Here is a 7,095-nt window from a genome sequence, read left to right as displayed (position 1 = left end):
CTAGGTCCTGATTCCACAGTAGCATGCATACACTCATGAAAAAAAACCCACTGGATCATTATATAATGACTCAGAAGTTTAAAAAAAACTAAGAACTACTAAACAATACTGTGGGTTTACTATTTTGTTCAGTTTATAGCGTCTAAATTCTTTGGCAGTTGATTGGCCTACTTTATTTCATATCTGACATGATGAGCCTAAAACAGAGAGCTATGACAGAAGCACTATGGAGCTAGAATTAAACTTGTGAACACAAAACTATGAAAATCTAGCTGGGTACCTGTGGCTCATATCTGTAAACCCAGCTATAGAGAATGAGATCTGAGGATTGTGGTCCAAAGCCAGCCTGAGCAAGAGTCTGTAAGACTCTAATCTCCAACACACAGACAGAATGGGTACTGTGGCTCAAGTGGTAGAGTACCAGCCTTGAGCACAGAGAGGCTCAGGGACAGAGCCCAGGCTATGAGTTCAAGCCACAGGACCAGCAAAAAGACAAAAGAAAATCTACTTAAAACTCAATGCGAAGGAAACACAGCAATAAATAAACACCATTAGAATAACTTTTGTTTCCATATAATCAACAATATGTGAAGAATTCATGATGTCTTAACTATGAACCAACATTCCAGACCAAAATGGAGGGAATATAGCTTAGTTGTTCTCTGACATATAGGAGATTCATAAAGCTTAACCATAAAATAGATTTTAAACAATAATATTGTTATGTTTATGCTAGAGAAAGAATATTTTAAATAGGAAATTTAAATTTTTAAACAAGCTGCAATAAACACTTACTTCTTCAATCACCTAACTGAATGTAAATATAAATAGCTGTCTCAAAACTCAGGGATCTCATAAAATGTGGTGTTTGCTTTTCTGCAATATAGATAGGTCTTTAATAATCTCTATCATTCAAAAGGGACAATTTTAAGGTTTGAATTGATTTTCTAAGGATTTCACATATGGCTAATATGTCATTCTCCCAGTACCCTCACCCCCCACTCCGAATTCACACAATAGGTAATGGATTACTTCATGTTGACTAGTTCTATTCAGAAATAAAAGGAATTAAAGAGAAGATTTACCTGCCTTACATTTTTTTATAAAATGGATATTGATATTATGTGACCATAATGTTCACTTGAAGGAACAGCTAAAATATCAACAGTCCCTGGGGACCAAATGAAATGGCTAAAGATGTACTTATTGATTTCTAAGGAAATATTACAAAGGGAGGAATAATAACTCACCACCCTTGTAATTGAAAGGTCTTGGGTCTTTCCAAACAGGAGACAGATGTTCAGACAGATATTGAGTATGTACAGTCTAGTGAAAACTACTCATGGTGAGGTGGAACATAAATAATCCACTAAACTGGGAGAGAGGAGGAATTGTTTAGACTTTTAACCAAAAGGAAATCTCTCCCTTTTATCTTCTTGCTGTTTTCTTATTTCTTTGAAATTCTGAAAATTGAAATTGGTTACTTTGGCACCCAGTGTGCAGCTGTATTAACTCGGGTTGACAAAATGCATTTATTTATTCATTGAACTTTTTCTACAGATACAAGGAGGGCAGACAGAAATTTATGTATATATGGAGATTGTCAGTCACTCTTTGGATAACTTGAAATTTTTTTCTCAAATAAGAAGAATTCGTGTAATGACATTATATTTTTTTCTTGTTGCTTGACAATGGACTCTTTTGCTTTAGATCCTAATGGTCAAATAATGGAGCTTGCCAGCCATTATGAGCTACACCCCAGCTGGGGACCCATAACTTTTATTGTGGTCCATTATCAGACCATTAAAGGCCACAAGTGTCCTCAGCACAATTGTGGAACATTTTGCTGAGAAAAAGATGGGGAAACTGTGGAGGCAGCAGGTTTTCTAGTGTCTGAAGCCATGAAAACTCCAAAATCTCTTATATTGAGACCATTTATTTTCCTTATGCTGAAAATCTCATAGTATATGACTCTTGGATAAACTTACCTTGTTACCCCCACTGCCAAATATTTCAACTCAGTACAGGAATGAAACCATTCTCATTTTCTTTTGCTGGGAACAACCATAATTCTAAGAGGATTTGTGGTGACTATTTAGCTTAGCAGCTCTCATTAGCTTTAAAACAATATTTTTTTATTTTATTGGTTTTATATTTTCACAAGTTTAATGTATGCATCTCAATGAGTTGGAAGGTATGATTATTAGAATTAGAAATAAGTATACCCATTATCTCCAAAAATATTCTTGTGTTCTTTTGTGGGTTAGATCACTGTTAGTGTGGTGGTTGTTTGTACCAATATTTCATATGAAAGCCATATGTTTTCAGTATATTTTAAGGTATAAGCCATATTGTAAGCCAAAAAGCAATTCCCACTCTCCTTTTCTCCAACTCCAGGATCCTCTGTTCTAATATGCACTTTCCCAGTTGTATTTTTAGAAATATTACATAAGTGGAATCACACAGTTATTTGCCATTTCATAGGTATTACACTCATAATGTCCTCTAGTTTCATTCATGTTATTACAAAAGAAAGAAGAGCTGCTTCTTCTTTATATTCCATTCTATGTATATACCATATTTTCTTTGCTCGTGCATCTCCTGATGGAGACAGGTTGTTGTGTATCTTGGTTATTGTGAAAGATGCTGCATTTCTCTTTTAAATCCTGCTGTTCATTCTTTTAGATACGGACTGGCAAATGGGATTTTTGAATGATTTGTTATTTTTAATTTTTACAGGAATCTCAATGTCATTTTCTGTAATGATGAACTACAGAGTCAGCATTCCCCTCAAGAGTCTTTCAAAGTTTCCAATGTCTCCAAACCCTCAATGTCACTCATTAACCAAAGCCTGATAGACATGACTTTGGTTTACATGTCTTTGAAGATTATAATATTGCACACCTTTTCAGATAGTAGTTGGCTATTTCTATATCTTCTCTGGAGAAATGTCTGAATAGATAGTAGATTCTAGTCTTATAGAGTGCTTGCTGCCATAACTGTGGCTATTGTTTACTATTTTGTTGTTGTTGTTGTTGTTGTTAGCTCTTGGCAGGCTACACAACCTACTTCTGCTACCTCAACATTACAGTTAAATTTATATTGTTTCCATGTCAACTGTGACAGTGGGGTGGGATTTCGTAACATAAAGAACTTGGAATAGCTCCAACATTTTATAAGCAATCAAACAACTACTACCTATTTCTATATCCTAGCCCTCTATATACTGACCTTCAAATAATGTTGAAAAGACCAATGGCTTCCAAAACCTGATGTTTATCACTAGCTTAATTCTTACATCAAATCCTACGTCTTCCTTCCATTAGCAAACTCATGCACGGGAAATCTTCTCCACAGCACACTGACACATTATTGAGACTTCCTTAATGGTTTTTTCCTGCTGTCTGTGAGGCTAAAAGTCTAGGATCTTAATTAGAATGGGGTCAACAGATTGCTTCAAAGTATTCCCCAAACAGAGTAATCCATGTTTTTAACACCAAATACCATCTAAACACCAATGACTATTAAACAGCATTTACTACATTTACATTTGCTATGACAATATTTACTAAATACATATACCTATACATAGAAATACCTACAAATACCTGTACATAGTCCATGTCCCCAGTGTTAAGAATTGAATATTAAATAAAAATGCTCACAAGATTCAATCTTATAGTATTTTCATCTACTAAAGAAAGAGGAAGAATCGAAAGGACCTCCAGGATATTGAAACAAAAGCCATATAATGAATGATTGTTGTCCTTAATGTACTATGTTGTCTCTCATCTCCTTTGCTGCCCCTTGGTTATCTCATATTGGTATAGTATCTCACTTTGTTATCTGATATATTGAATTTATTTGTATTTGGATATTTGAAATTTGATAGGGAAGGGGGGAAAACCAAGACGGGTGGGGGGTGTGGGGGGGAGGGAAATGGGTACCAAGACATGTGAAAGGGTATCAATGTATGTGAATTAATGCACCTTCTAGCTGGCAAATATCATGTAACCCTTTTACTAATTACAATAAAAAAAGAAAAAAATATTTTAAGATAAGAAGTAAAAAAAAACAAAAACAAAAAAACAAAAAAAAAGAAAGAGGAAGAATCAAGAGAAATAATCAGTCAAGAAGTATCAGACAATGATTGTGAGGAGAACTGACATTGTTATTAGCAAATGATTACCTTTTGGATGGATAGGAAATACAAACTCTTGAGATGATGACATTTGTTTTATAAGCCAGCTTCCCTGAAGGGTCTAAGGATGACCTTCTGCTACTCCATGCAGAAGGAAGAAACTAAGGTTCAAAGGCTCCTTCAGATTCAGATCCTTAAAGGTGGCAAGACAAAGAAAAGGGTCATGGAGATTAAATATGGCAGACAGAGAAATGGGAAGGAAACTAGATAGAGTGGTGTCAACCAAGGTCAACCAGAGGGCAGGAGCCAACTGGTTTGGATTTTATTGCAACTAAATGTACCAGAGTGCCCTAGCAGCTACCAATATTTTCTTTTCTGAAAAGGTTATTCTTCCGATATAATGAGAGAGGCAGCATAGATGGAAGTATAAATAAGCAATGAAACCCATTGCCATGTACAATTGAAATGTGCTAATTTAGAAAATAACTAAAATTAGAAAAAAGTCTGTGTGTGTGTGTGTGTGTGTGTGTGTGTGTGTGTGTACCCAGTTAGACATGAAATCACCCAGTATTACTAAACTCAGACTGATGAAAAGTAGGGTCTCAAGATCAAAAGAAATACCAGGATGCACTATATTCATTACCTAGAGATGTAAATGGATTTGATAGCATTTTAGAATTGAATAAAATAAAGGAAACAATGTTAATTATATTGGTCTTTAATAAATTAGTAATTTATTGAGATGAAGGAATCAGTAGTATATGTCCATATCCATTCCATTTTATGCATGTGCATGTACTTACACCACACAGTGTCCACATACACACTTCATTATAGCCAAAATACAATATGCAATAAGATCTGAATGTATGTGTGTGGCTTAAACCATGATACCTAGCTACATGCACGCGTCCACACACTCTCACAGATCTTCAAGGTATAATTTTTCTTTAAAAAGCACTTACTAATTTAATGACATTACTGTTGGCACTTAATTTAACAGCTATACAGAGAGAATTTAAATTAGTATGCTACAAGAAATTATTAAAAGAAGATAACTTTGATAACAGCCTTCAGAGTTTATGAAATAATACTGGGTATATGCTCTATGTGTTTTTTGTTTTGTTTTCCTTCGGCTTTAAAATTGGTCTTGCTAAGTAATACAAGCTGGTCTTAAATTCATAGTCCTCCTTTCTTATCCTGTAAATGCTGGGATTATAGGTATTTGCAATACCTGGTTGGACATATGCTTTTCCTAATTGCTTTTTCTTTTTCTTTTTTTTTTTGCCAGCTCTGAGCTTGAGCTCAGGGCCTGAGCACTGTCCTTGGACTTTCTCAAGGCTAGAGCTCTACCACTTGAGCCTCAGCAATACTTCTGGCTTTTTTTCTATGTATGTGGTACTGAGGAATCGAACCCAGGTCTTTGTACATGCTAGGCAAGCACTCTACCACTAGGCCAAACTAATGTCCCCCCAATTGCTTTTTCTTAGCATGAAAATTCTTGACTAAATTGTATACACACATATCCCAAATGTACACATACATATAACATATGTATATAATTATGCAAGATGTGTGCTTATATTGCATAACTATGTGTCTACCACATCAACATACTATTGAACAAATTTTTACTTAAATAGGTTCTGAGCTTCTTTTATAATTTTGTTTTTTTTTCTGGTTCTATTCTTTTTTTATTTTTTTTATTTTTTTTGCATTTTTTATTGTAATTAGTAAAAGGGTTACATGATATTTGCCAGATAGAAGGTGCATTAATTCACATACATTGATACCCTTTCACATGTCTTGGTACCCATTTCCCCCCTTCCCTATCAAATTTCAAATAACCAAATACAAATAAATTCAATATATCAGATAACAAAGTGAGATACTATAATTTTGTGTAATATCAGTTGTTGCTTTTGTTTGTTAATAGCTAGTGTAAGAGGTGATTTCTGAAGACTGTTCTTGTCTTTCTTCATGAGAGTTGACTGGAATACCAGGTTCTCTCTCCTCCTCTCAACTAGAAAATTGAACTGTTCCAGGCACCAGAGTGACCACACATCCAATAGGTTCTCACCAACTCTTCTTTGTGTTATATGAAGGTTTTTCTTGATTCAGTCTTTGAGTACTTTATAGTTACTTCTAATACCAGACAATCTAACCTTCTGTGCTCTGGTCGGTTATGAGCTTTCTATGCTACACTTGTCCATATGTAAAAAGACATCTGCCTCTGTTTACACAGTCACCACTGCTACTTGTAATTCCTTTCTCTACTACAAAGCATTTCCCATTCCCACATTGTCTCCACTTTTATACATCTGCCTTCTCAGAACCATGGACAGCTCCTGGCTCATAGTTAGATACTAATATAAATACTGAAATGAAGTGAAATTCAGTATCATGTCTTCTAACGTCTTCACTGAACCGCGTTGTTTTCATATATTTTTATTGTAATTAATAGAAGGGTTACATGATATTTGCCGGATACATTGATACCCTTTCTCATGTCTTGGTCCCCATTTCCCTCCCCCCCACCCCCACCCTCATCTTGTTTTCCCCCCTTCCCTATCCAATTTCAAATAACCAAATACAAATATACCCAATATATCAGATAACAATGTGAGATACTGTAGCAATATAAGATAACCAAGGGACAGCAAAAGAGGTGAGAGATAACATAGTACATTAAGGACAACAATCACTCATTATATGGCTTTTGTTTCTATGTTCTAGAAGTCCTTTCATTTAGCATCATACTGTATGGCCTTATGTATCTAGGTTTTGCTCTACTGCAAATCTCTGCTAGGAGAGCCCAAGGTTTCTACTGATTATGACAAATGAGGGAAGCCATTGAGCCTAAGTTCCTTTGAGTCTGGTTTACTTCACTTAATATGATTTTTTCTAAGTCTTTCCATTTCCTTACAAATGGGGCGATGCCGTTCTTTCTGACT

This window comes from Megascapheus bottae, chromosome 11, assembly GCF_031878675.1.
Source record: "Megascapheus bottae isolate mThoBot1 chromosome 11, mThoBot2.hap1, whole genome shotgun sequence".
Lineage (NCBI taxonomy): Eukaryota > Metazoa > Chordata > Mammalia > Rodentia > Geomyidae > Megascapheus > Megascapheus bottae.
The sequence above is the reverse complement of the archived record's forward strand: the minus strand, read 5'-3'. Positions refer to the sequence as shown.